General features: G+C 42.1%; 1 long non-coding RNA gene across 1 annotated transcript in view; it reads right to left on the reverse strand.

Annotated features, from left to right (window-relative positions):
• Positions 1 to 4,195: 4,195 nt before the first annotated feature.
• LOC124092057 (uncharacterized) overlaps positions 4,196 to 12,541 on the reverse strand; it is a 317,813-nt gene continuing 309,467 nt past the window's right edge. Inside the window, exons 13-14 of the long non-coding RNA XR_009226700.1 lie at positions 6,883 to 7,017; positions 4,196 to 5,824 (exon numbers count right to left, since the gene is read on the reverse strand). This is a non-coding gene — a long non-coding RNA (uncharacterized LOC124092057). The remainder of the gene's footprint in view (positions 5,825 to 6,882; positions 7,018 to 12,541) is intronic.

The following is a 12,541-nucleotide window of genomic DNA, read 5'->3' on the forward strand; positions in this document are numbered from 1 at the left end:
TCCAATGCAATGTTTTTCTCTAATTTGCAAATAAAATAATTTACAAATAATTAGGATTTAATTTTCATGTTTTTTAAAAAAATATTTTTTGAGATGGGGGTCTAAATATGAGTTTAGCACTTGGTTTCAAGTTTCTGGGCTCAAGATCTTCCCCACCCAGACTCTAGCATAGCTGGAAAAACAGGTGTGTACCACCATGCCCAGCTAACAAATGTACTGTTTTGTTTTTTTTTAAGTCATTTTGTATTGCTGCTGTAGGCTTTTTGTTCATTACAGTGTTTTGTAAAGTCTGGACATTTTAGATCCCATATAGGCTTATGTTTTGGCCTGGTAACTCTGTTATTTAATTTGAACACTGAGGAAAGATCTGGAATGGTCTCATAGGAGTCTTTGGTGAGTCTTGACCATGTTCGGAAGTTAAAATTTTTATTCAGATTCAGAGTTCAGTCTGTTAATCTTGAAGAAGATCATGGGCCGTCCAGCTTGGTCATGCGTGGAACCACAAAAGGCTTTGCCCAGTCTGTTCAATATTCCTCTGCAAAGTGGGCCACCCCCAGTGTTGGTTTGCATGCCTCAAAGCAAAGACCAACAGCTGTCAGGACCCTTCTCCTTCAAGTTGGGTCTATTGAGAGGAGCTCATTTTATTACAGACCAGTATCTCCTTCTTCAATAACGCAGAAATCCAAGTTGGGACTGTCCTAATCAGTACTGAGTTTGACTTGCTCCGTGCATGGTACGATTTAGTCTGGGTGGGTCTACGTGCATTTATTTGCTGGTTTTGGGGAAAGACAATCCAACCGAAACCCAGCAAGTAAGCATCACAGCTGCAATCCTTTCTGACCAGACGCAGCTGAGGTGGAGAGGCAGAGGTCAGTCGGTGGTACCTCTTGTAGCTGTCAAACTGATAGGAATTGGGCGGTTCCCAGAATGCAATCCTTTCTAAACGTCTGAAGTAAGGCTTAGGGTTCCTGCTGTCACCGGCCAGGGGTGGTGTGTTACAGGATGAGTACATTATCCCTGTGCCTCATGCATGCGATTAGTTCACACTGATCCCGAGTCCCGTAATACTTGAGTTGCCTTCAGAGATGAAGCCCACATCCCCTCCCTGGTCTTTCTCAAATGGTATTTAGAATAACAAGAGCGCTTCTATTGTAAATCACCCACATCTCTCTGGGCTCACGGAGTCATCTGGCATATCCGAGGTTACTCGGGGGTTCTTAATCAAGAATGACCTCGGAGGGCATGCATTCCCTTAGTGTCAGAGTGGACTGCAGCTAAGTTCTTCCTTGGACTCCCCTGATTCCACGAGAAACTAGCCAAAATAATTCGTCTTGCTCTTTGAGGTCATGTGGATGTGGCGTGTGCACGTCTAAAGCAATCTGCCTTTCCACTGAGTGCTTCCCTATTTGGTGGTGGAGGAAATCTGACCCTGAACCAACTCTCTTTAAATGCTACATAGTTGTGATCATGGTGCATCATTTGTTACAGAATATTTGTCAGTATACACACTGGACATATGTGCATGTAAGCAGTTATTATAATTATTTTTATCTGAAAAACAGAAAGTATCACTATAAAATCAGGAAAAAAAAGTTTTAATTTTCCCCAATGTGATTCAGTTTAACTGTCTTTCTCTTGTTTTCTCTTTTTGTTATGCCCCTAATACACCTGGAGGGAATAAAGCAATGGATAAATATGTTCCAGAGTATCTAAATGTTTACGAATAACCATGTTAAGTAACCAGGCACGGAAGACGGGAGGATTCCCAATTCCGCTGCCTTCTCAGGTCTGGGATTACATCCCTAAGCACTCTGATGGCTTTGCAATGTCATTCCCTGGGCAGGGAGCTGTATGCACCCCTACTGTGTTGATGAGGTGTATTCCTGGGACCTGCCACTAGGGGAGCATGTCCCAGGGAGTCAGGAGAAAACAGAATGGGCTTCATAGGGACCACAGATGGATCCCTACCAGAGCCTGGAGCTCACCTGCAGGCCCACAAGCTGTCCTGTGTCTGCTGTTGTCAAGAGCTAGGTTTTTGATTGATTTCTTTTGCTCGGCATTATTGCAGCAACTGATGCGTAGTGGAAGAATTAACCACAATGTGCCTGAAAGTAATTTGGCTCAAAGCATAGCAGTTCCAATAAAATAATGATTTTTGTCTGAACTCCAAGGGCCTGCATAAAACCACATCCTATTCTGAGGAAAGCATCATGGCCCACAGTCCCCTACCGGGAGAGTTGACGCAGGTGGTGTCTTATGCATGAGGTCCTCACCAGTGTTTTGCAAACATTCAGCAAAAGCAGGGAGTCTCACCTGGTGGTGGAGGCAGAAGATAAAATGTAACAAAGAAAAGAGGGAGAAGAAGTAGAAAAAAAATACCAAAATTGTAAAGATAGAGCACCCGGATGTAGCAGTCTTTCTTATCAGTGGTTTTGCTTTCCACAATTTCAGCTACCTGCATCAACCAAAGTCTAAAATATTAAAAGGAGACTTTCATAAAGAAACAATTCACAAGTTTTGAATTGCATGTCATTTTGAGTAGCACGATGAAAGTTCATGCTGCCCCACTTTGTCCTGACCTGGATGTGAATCATAATTTTGTCCAGTGTATCCACACTGTATATACTACCTGCCCGTTAGTCACTTAGTAGCCCTCTCAGTTACCGACTACCAGGGCATCACAACAGCTGTGTTCAAGTAACCCTTATTTTACTTAATAATGCCCCCAAAGTGCAAGAATAGTGGTGATAACTATTGGCTATGACTACAAAAAATCTGCTTAGTGAAAAAGTGGAAGATCTTTAATAGGAAAGGAAAAATCTCATGCTGAACTTGCTAAAATTTATGGTAAGTTATTGTTGTTACTTTCTTACTAGGCCTAATTTATAAATTAAATTTTATTACAGGTTGAGATAGGAAACAAAAAACAGGGCATATGTGGGGTTTGGTACTATCTGAGGTTTCAGGCATCTGCTACCGTGTAGGAATGCATCCCCAGTGGCTAAGGATGACTAGTGTAATGTTGATTAGAGCTGTCTCTCAGCATTGCTTGTATCCATGATTCTAGCTCTATTTGGGTCCCTGTTCTTTTGGTGAGGTCCCTATCAGTGACTCCAGTAGCATATCTCTTCAGCAAGTTGTTGTCTTGAAGGAGAACACACAGGTTTCTTAGATTCACGTATTCTTGCATTTACGGTAAATGGAGTGATTTTCCGTCATTGAAACTGGAAACACCCAATTAGTCAAGAGGAAACTGAACTGTACACTTTGTCAAGTTGCAGAATGCTCTTCCAATATTAATGCCAACACTAGAAAATGTCCACGTTGTGGATTCAAATATCACCCCAGTTCCTCTAGAGATCTGGGTGTGGTGTGTGCTATGGGGGCATAAGGATGCTGTGTTCCCCTAGGAATCCAACGACCCCGGAGACAGGCAGAGATAGTTTCAAGGCAATAATAGAGTTAACAGACACCAGGTGGTGTGGAATTGTAGGGGACAAACATAGCAACTGCTTCCTGGTATGCATGTGAGTTTTCAATAACTGGCTTGGAACTTCTATCTTGTATTCATGAATTAAAGAAAAAAATACACAGGAGGTGGAGGTGGTGGGATCACAGATCCGAGGCTAGCCTGGGTGATTTAGCAAGATGCTATTTCAAAGTAAAAAAATAAAATAAATAAAAAATGGCTGGGCGTGGTGGCGCATGCCTGTAATACCAGCAGCTCGGGAGGCTGAGGCAGGAGGATTGCAAGTTCAAAGCCAGCCTCAGCAAAAGCCAGGTACTAAGCATCTCAGGGAGATCCTGTCTCTAAATAAAATACAAAATAGGGCTGGGGACGGGGCTCAGTGGTCGAGGGCTCGTATGCTTTCAACCTTCAGAGTTCCACCTGACCCGTGTTTTAATTGCCACGAGTTCCTCACGGATCAGGAAGGTGCATGCATATAAATCCCTGAACACTTTTGAGTGGGATACGTCATCTCACCTTTAGGCTAATGCATGCCCCTGGACTATACTTCCTAGAGAGTATGCAGAAACAAAAGTGGAGAAGACTCAAATTGAACTTGAAAAGTTTTCCCTTTAGAAAGTAGAACGATAGCATTATTATTAATAGCATTTAAACTCTTGAGTTAAAATATTAACATTTTCCACTTAAAATGAAATTTAATAATGTATAGCAGAGTCCTGCATACATCAGTGGCTCATAAGTATAGATGATAAAATGAGCCTCTTGTCTCTGTATCATGACAAAAAAAAAATCAGAATATTCTAAAGTGGATTTTAAAGGCCTCGATTCTTTCTTCATTAGCATTGGGTATCTAGGCTCATCTTCCAAGAAAAAAACTCAAGGGAAGATATTTTAAAACTTTGCAATCTAATATTCTGTGTCCTTCAACAGAAGTTGCTTCTTCACACAGTAGAAAATAAGGTTCCGATTGTGCAATGCTGTTAGAACAATAAAACTAGACCTTTCCATGTTACGTGCTGTATATACACACATAGGCACATTTTGTTCCCTTTATTCAGCTTTGAAGTTCTCAGAGCTGAAGGTCAGTTGATCGTGCCAACTTTTTCACACTTTTGGCCTCTCAGTAGCTCAATAGTGACAACCAATAAAATAAACACAGAGCTCATTTAATGTGAATAATGCCCAGGGCTCTGAGGAAGTTCTAGTACATTAAAAAAAAAAAAATCTTGCAAGAAGTACACGTGCCTTATAGATAGTGCAATTCTGCTTAAAAGACAATTACAATTCTTCCAGTGGGGTCCATTGGGAGTTATTCTCTCTGGAAATAAAACAATCCCCTTTGGTCTTGGCTATGTGATGAGTTGTGTTTGTCCCAGTATGCTGTTGTCAAACAGCCTTCTGAGATGACTCCCAATAATGCCTGCTTCCCGCCTCCGGGTCCTGCTGAGAGTGTGCCCATCCAAAGTAGAGAGTTGCTTCCCGGGGGCACAGCACTATACAGCATTAGGAGGCACCTCTGAGATCAGGCTGCACCCGTTGGCCGGTTCTCTACTTCTGGTTCTTCTCACCTGTCTGGGAACTAAAGTAGATGGCCACAAAGACCCGAGGTTCTCACTCCCGCGGCCCCTAAGAGACCACCCTGCCAACAAGCACATGCGCGACCTTGGATGGGCACAGTCTAGGATCCAGGTGACTGAGGTCCCAGCTGGCTCCAAACTCAAGAGAAGCCCTAAGCCAGAGGACCCCATGGAACCGTGCCAGAATTCCTGACCTCAGAAGCTGCAAGGTCACCAATGTCATCCTCTTGAGTCACTGCATTTGGGGATGATTTGCTCCATAGCCACAGGTAACCAATGCATTTGCTGTACCCTTATTGTGAACATTATATTATATCATATTATTATTGTGGGAAAATATAGCACATGTGGTGCACACCTGTAATCCCAGCAGCTCAGGAGGCTGAGGCAGGAGGATTGCAAGTTGGAGCCTAGCCTCAGCAACATAGTGATGTCCTAAGCAACATGGTAAGGTCTGTCTCAAAGCAAAAAAAAAAAAAATTAAAATTGCTGGAATGTGGCTCAGTGTTTAAGGGTCCCTGGATTCAACCCCTCTTACCAAAGGAAAAAAAATTATATAGCACATATTGTAATAGAGGTTAAATCCAGTGTGCTATCAGAAAACAGACAGAGGAACAGTCACTTTTTCCCTTTAAATACTGAGAGCGTTTTCAGATGGTAGCCTCTTCGAAGAGAAAAATGGAAACCGGGTGGGTCTCTGGTGATTCTTCCGGCTTACCAAGTCTACCTTAGCTGGTTTTGAAGGGGAGGCAGCCTTCCAATTCCTCGTGTGTTTTCCCTAGTGAAGGAAGGAAGAGAAGGTGCAGGTCGGGTCTCTGATTCAACCACGGGCCATGCACAGCACTTACAGACACACTTTTCCTCACAAACCACAGGGTCTACTTCATTGTGGAGTACACCACGGTCCTGGGTTATAAATGCCCGTTCAGCCTGATATAAAAGGGTTCATTAAACGTTTCTTTGGTCTATCTTTCAGGAAATGGGAATTTAGATAAGCCATAAATAGCTCATAAAGATGTCTTATTGCAGATGACTTTTGTTTTAATGTTCAATTACCATTTTTGGAACTGCATTTCTGTCACTTCCCTGGTTACCTTCTGGCTCTGTATGAGTGTGTGTGTGTGTGTGTGTGTGTGTGTGTGTGTCCCCTGCTCAGCTACAATGTCTTCAACAAACACTGGGACTTCAGTGGACCAAGTAGAATCCAGTGAAGCTTCTAGACCTCTCATTCGGTGCCAGTCCCAGAATGCAAGAGAATAGCTGAGCCTCAGACTCTTTCTGGAACCTTCTCAGCAGGCTGAACCCACCATAGGTGGCCACAAAGTACACTTGGGGGCATCTGTACTTCCTAGGTCTCTGTTGCATGAGTGGATAGCCTATGGGAATGTCCGCCATTTTTAAATTTGTGGTTGTGCACTGTGGTCTCATGGGGCAGTAGCTAGGCCGGTGTCTGTTGACCTCCGTCAGAAGGGTACAGAGTTGTGAGGAAGCATCTTTCCTTCTAGCATCTCCTCCACAGAGAAGGAGGGCCACTTGGGGGAGGGAACTATTGCTATGTTTTGGGGATAAAAATGCACATTTCTGTTGACTTATGAAATAGAATAAGCACAATCTAGATCAACTATCCTCTGGAGACATTCAGATAAAGGAGAATACTGAAACTTTCATGATTTATTTTTTTAAACCACTATCAGTCGTTGTAATTAAAAATCCAGTAGTGGGATTTATTTCTCAAGCATTTATTTCCCAGTAGAAATGGGCCGTGCTCCGGAAGGTGGCCTTGTTGGGAAGATCACTATGAAGCTGGGCGAGTCTCATGGAGTAAGAATGACTTACCGTGTGGAAATAAGAAATGGCTGGGGCTGGGGCTGTAGCTCAGTGGTAGAGCACTTGCCTTGCGTGTGTGAGGTACTGGGTTCGATCCTCCGCACCACATTATGTCTTCATTTACAATATGGGATAGAGAACCCCCTTTTAAATAAAAAAAATGCATATAAACACATCTTAGGATTGCAAAACCTTATAAAAAATGTTACCATAATCTAATTATTCACATTTTCAGCTAAGTAATCCGAGGTGAAGATTAAACCCTAAATGTACTTTTCTGTTGAAAAGTTTCTCTGTAGTTTCCTTATGTTTGGAAACATTCAAAATAATCCTCCAAACCCACTGGGATTACACATATGCAACCACCGTGCCTGGCAAAAGTATTTATTACCGTGTATGCCGATGCACTCTCTTAAGAAATTAATGGGCAGGTAATTTCATTCTGGATTTATCGATATCTTCGCTTTGGACATTTTATACAATGTGGTAAGGTTACGTTAGAAAGCACATAGGAAATGCCGGGGATGTGAGAATTCACAGGTGCCAGTTTGAAAAGGCTCTTAAAATTTTGCCCCCAAGCCAACAAAGAAAAGTAGATGGAGTGACGGAATCAGAAAGTCTCCATTTGGTACCTGTCACCTTGATATCACGGGCCGCTCAACACCAAAACTAGGTTGACAGACAATCTATAGGTAGTCTCAAAATATACCACTGATTCCTTATAAATATGACCTAGTACTTATGAATTGAAAAGGGAAAATTAGTAACTTCCTAGGGGAAAGTTTGGGAGACTTCAGCTTCACCAAAGGATGAAGTTTAACGTCACCCATGTTAGGAGAAAGAGGTATCACGGCTTTCTGACTTTCCTACCAAAGACAATATACCATCTCTTTTTGTGGCATTCCTGTCCCAAACAAATAAATCAAGAGCAACCATTGGGGGGGTCACTTTAAAAAAGCTTCTGTTGAAAGACATCCAAGAACACAAGTGTCCTGCTACCTTCAGAAATGTCAAGTTCATAAAAAAGCACAAGAGAAAAGGAGGAACAGTTCCAGATCCAAGGGGATTAAAGATAACGTGAAATGCGGTTCCTGATTGTAGACTGCGTCCTGCACCAGGAGAAAATAGGGAAAGATCCAAAATGACTGGGAATTAAATAGCCACACTACCAAGGATGAATTCTTGGATTTTTGGTAATTGTCCTAGGTTTTTGCCAGTCTGTATTCTTGGGAATTACGCACCAAAATCTTCAGGGCAACGTGCAGGTGATACTTGATACTCAGTCTCGAGTTGTTCAGAAAAGAGAAAGGATGTGTGCTCGAGGTAGGAAATGTGTGTGTGCGTGGAGAGACGGCAGAATTGAGATTTGTCATACGACGGACAGAAATCAGAGAGGGACATCATTTGTTGGACAGAAATAGATACAGACAGAAATAGATGGTAGGGAGGAAAATAGGCAGATGGCAGAGATAGATATTGATAAATAAATGAAAGAACAAAGCAAATGTGGCCACGTTTTAACACCTCCCAAATCTAGGTGAGTGTTCGCAGTCAATTTTGTTCTATGCTTACACATCTTCTGTTTGACTATATATGTATCTATCTATAAAGTTATGAGAATAAAGACAGAAATGGGGATGAAAATTCACATAAATTAATCCAAACAACGATGCCTCTCTGGGTAACCAATGATCGCTTTCGAACCCTTTCTGTGTAAATTTTTGTGCTGACACTTTCTGAGCAATGGAGATTGTTTTCTGACAGGAGATTTGCACTCTCCTCTTGGTTTATCTGATCTACCAAACGCAGGCCCTGGGAGAGCAACCACCAAGTCCAAGAACTTGTGTTAAACAGTGAAAAGGAGCGCAGGGCCCCCTCTCACCCAGAGACATGCCTGATAATATTTAGGTTTCTCAAGCTGTTGGGGATTATGCCGTGGACGTCTGTATCATGTCCAGGATGCCTGCGCTTTTTAAACAGCAATTGCAAAATTTCTGCAGAGTCCAGTGCCAAAATGTAAAAACTGGAAATGATCACATTCTTGATTCAAACTTTAATAGTGCACACTTTTTTTTACAATGTGCTTATTCACTTTCAGTGAACTGAAACACAATGTGGTATTGGCTTCATTCCACGGCCATTCCAAATTTTACATAAAATGTTCACAGCAGGGGCATTATCCCATAAATGCAACATGAAAAAGAAAATAATTCCGTGTTGGCTCCCGGCAACGGGATCCAAGTATAATTGCAGGTACACAAGCTGCTTCGGTTATTCATACATGTCAATGTCATCCCAGATTTTTCAGAAATAGCACTGGCATGACTTATGTTTTGAGGAATCTGGGCCAGAAATCTTTGGTGCCAATAAATTTGTGTCTATATGGAAAAAATGCATCCTCTAGTCCCCCTGTCTGGGGGGAAAACCACAGAGGCAGGGGAATGACCATGGGAAAAAAATAGGTTGGGATAAAGCAAACACCCCCTGTGTTTCCTAATGGGTTCAAATGGGTTGTGAGGATATCACAAGTTGCTAGATCTACACAATAAAGACAGTAAGTGCCAAATACTCAATGGTAAATGCACATAATATCGCAATGAGTCTCCAATGGTCCCCTCTCCTTCTATCCTAGTAAGAAGCATGAGTCCCTTCTACACTCACCTGGAAGTCATATAACCAAGGACTGAGATGTTAAATAGGGAGAAACATTTGCCAGAGGATTCCAGCAAAGACACGGGCCTGACTCTTCATAAGCTTTTGAAGGGCCTCTCCAAGACTGGAAATGATATTATGGTATGGATGGTGACTCTCCCAAAAGTAGCAGCCTGTGAACGCAACGAGGCAGGTGACAACTAGACGTGTTTAAAACCTTGATTGGGCGGCTGATTTGCAGGAGATATTAGCTATCCCAACTGGCAAGCTCCTGGTGGTCCCTTGGGTCCAAAGGATACCAAGTCAGAAACAAAGCTTTGTTCTTGAGAAGCAAAACAGGTGCCTCTCTCTAAAGCCTGTGTTGCCTGTATGAAGATGAAGGGTTCGCAGTTCCCGGGGGATGCCAATCTCCACGAATGCTTGTTCCATCAGTTCTTTGGGCTGTCAATCTCTGAGACTGACGGCTGCCCAGGTACCAATTTTAAGTACCAAGCACCTTCAAGAAAAGACAGATCTCTAGCTGGCCTTCACTCCCAGATCACTGGCTCCAACTTCTGCTACATTCTCTAAACTCGAGTCATATTTCAAAAGCAACACCTCGTGCGATATCTTTTTTTAGTGTTGAACCTAAATTACCCATGGGGACCTTACCTCATTCATGATACCTACACTCCACTGAAATCCATTACCCCAGAAATCTAACATATTTAAAACAAAGGGGAGAATCACCATTAATGTAAGTAATAAATTTCCTTTATGTCTCAAGCAAGCTGTATGTATCTCTCCCCGTAGGATCAACAGTGCTAGACTATTTTGTATCGTATTCACTGATGATTTCAGATACTATCCACAATGTTATTTGCATCCTGACTATTTCTAAATTACTGAGAATTTTTTCCAGCTAGAATATGAATAAATGATAAGATGGGGAAATGGAAAACAGAAGATTTCAGCCATTCCTTTGTCATATAGATTCTGGTAAAAAATAGAAGAGCAGAGAACATTTGATTTTTTAAGGTAATAAATGATCCATAAAGAGACAGAGCTCATTGGATACACTTACAATGGGGGTCCCCTACGTGAACAGTATAAATGGCCTGATGTATAAAAGATGGAGAAACTCCACGTGGAGCTATTGGAGTCCAAGCCTGCAGCTTTTATTAGCTTTGCCCACTTCCTCTTGTGAACTGGTTGCAAGCATCCTTGGAGGAATGGAGAACACTAAGCGATTCTCCATGCCTTGTAAGGATCAGCACGCACTTCTGCACACACATGGCAGCGGAGGATCCTTCGTATTGTCTTACATAAGTAACGGAGTCATAAGACATGCATTCCTGTCCCTGGATTCCTGAGCCATAAATCTCAGGCACGTTAAAATGCTTGTGTGAAGATTTCACGAGAGAGCAGCGTTCCAAGGTCTGGGTGCTGCTGCCTCAGACATCTGTATGCAATAGCTCACGAGGTTCTTCCTGGACGGTTACGAGCCACAGGACACCATTTTTCTGCCCTGAAAAACCAGTGACACAGCAGGATCGCTTCTGTCCCCTCTAGCCTCATGTTAGATGTCTTGCAAACCTTCAAGGCGAATTCAAGTATGCATGTAATTTACCCTTTCAGCAAAAATGTCTCTATTTTCAGCCACTTGTTACTTTGGTTAAAAACTCAACCCAATTATATGCTTTTTTTTTGTGGGGGGGGGCAGTGAATACATTATAAGATCAATGCTTCTGCTATTAACACAAATTATTATGATTTATCTAGCTTGGAATTATAAAAATCTTTGAGAAAATTCTGTAGTTTTTTAGAATTGAAACTTGTGAAGCAATTCACAATGACTGGGATTTAAAAAATGATTCATCTTAAAGATGGGAGGATATATTCAAATAAGAAAATTTTCTCAATAAAACATAATGAAAAACAAAAATCAACAAATATTAAGCAAATTTTGATTGGTCCTATTAACAGTACCAAGGTGTTTCAAGAGACATGTTAATGATTTCTAAAAAAACACAGTGAGATTCTGCCACTGATAAATCCCTTCTCTTTTTGACTTCAAGTAAATAAAATTATGAAAACAAAGCAAACAAACAAAACAAAACAAAATTTCAGATGAGGTCCTTTTATTCATTTAACCTGTACATCTACGAATGTAGAAGAAAGAAAAAATCTGTTAATCTCGTCATTATTTCGGGGGATGATCATTGTCCCCAACGGTCTAATGCAGATTTGCACTTTAAACCCTAAGAAGGTGCCCTATGCTATAATTTCGTTTTAAATAGTACCTGATGCACTCTTTTTTTATTTGCTACAAATCCTGATCATCAAAATCTGTCATTTTGGGCTGAAAGTAGATTGTCCCAGGAAAGGACAAACAGGACATAACCCAGCCCGATCAGAGTCCACTGTGTGCTTTGGGAAGCAAACTAGAACTCTCAGCTCATTGCAGAAATGTGGGTTTTGAAAGCAAAGCATTTTTTTTTTTAAACAAGAAATCGGTATTTGAGATAGTATTTTTTTCATCCCAAATTTTGCATTCAAATATTGAGAATCGAAGCTGGGAGAACTCAAAACATAAAGGCTCTTTGTTTAACCCTCAGGTGAGAGATAAAGTCTTCCGAGGTCAAGGGACAGGAGAGTGGCAATGAAGAGCAGGGGACAGCGTTCTTGCCTGTCAGGAAGCGGTGGATTCCCTAAGATGACCCACCCGGGCAGCCAGTCCTCATCTGAAACTCTTAGCGGAGGCGGTCCCCTCCTCCAGGAAGGTCCTCATTCTCCTGCAGCCCCGGAGAAGGAAGAGAACCTCAAACTCAGGTTCCCCAAGCCAACAAGGGTCCATAATTCAGCTGGTCATCTCAGGGGTAATTAGATTTCTCGAGAGAAAGGAAAATGCACTGGCATTTGGAGTGTTTTCTGCCATGAAAACCCAGTGACACGGCAGGATGGCTTCTGTCCCCTCTAGCTGTGCAACACAAAACATCTGTCCTCAGATGCAGCTGGGGTGTCAGGCTGCAGTGGC

Source organism: Marmota monax, unplaced genomic scaffold, assembly GCF_021218885.2.
Source record: "Marmota monax isolate L192 unplaced genomic scaffold, Marmota_monax_Labrador192_F-V1.1 WCK01_AAM20220418_F8-fsc00168, whole genome shotgun sequence".
In the NCBI taxonomy this organism is placed as follows: Eukaryota; Metazoa; Chordata; class Mammalia; order Rodentia; family Sciuridae; genus Marmota; species Marmota monax.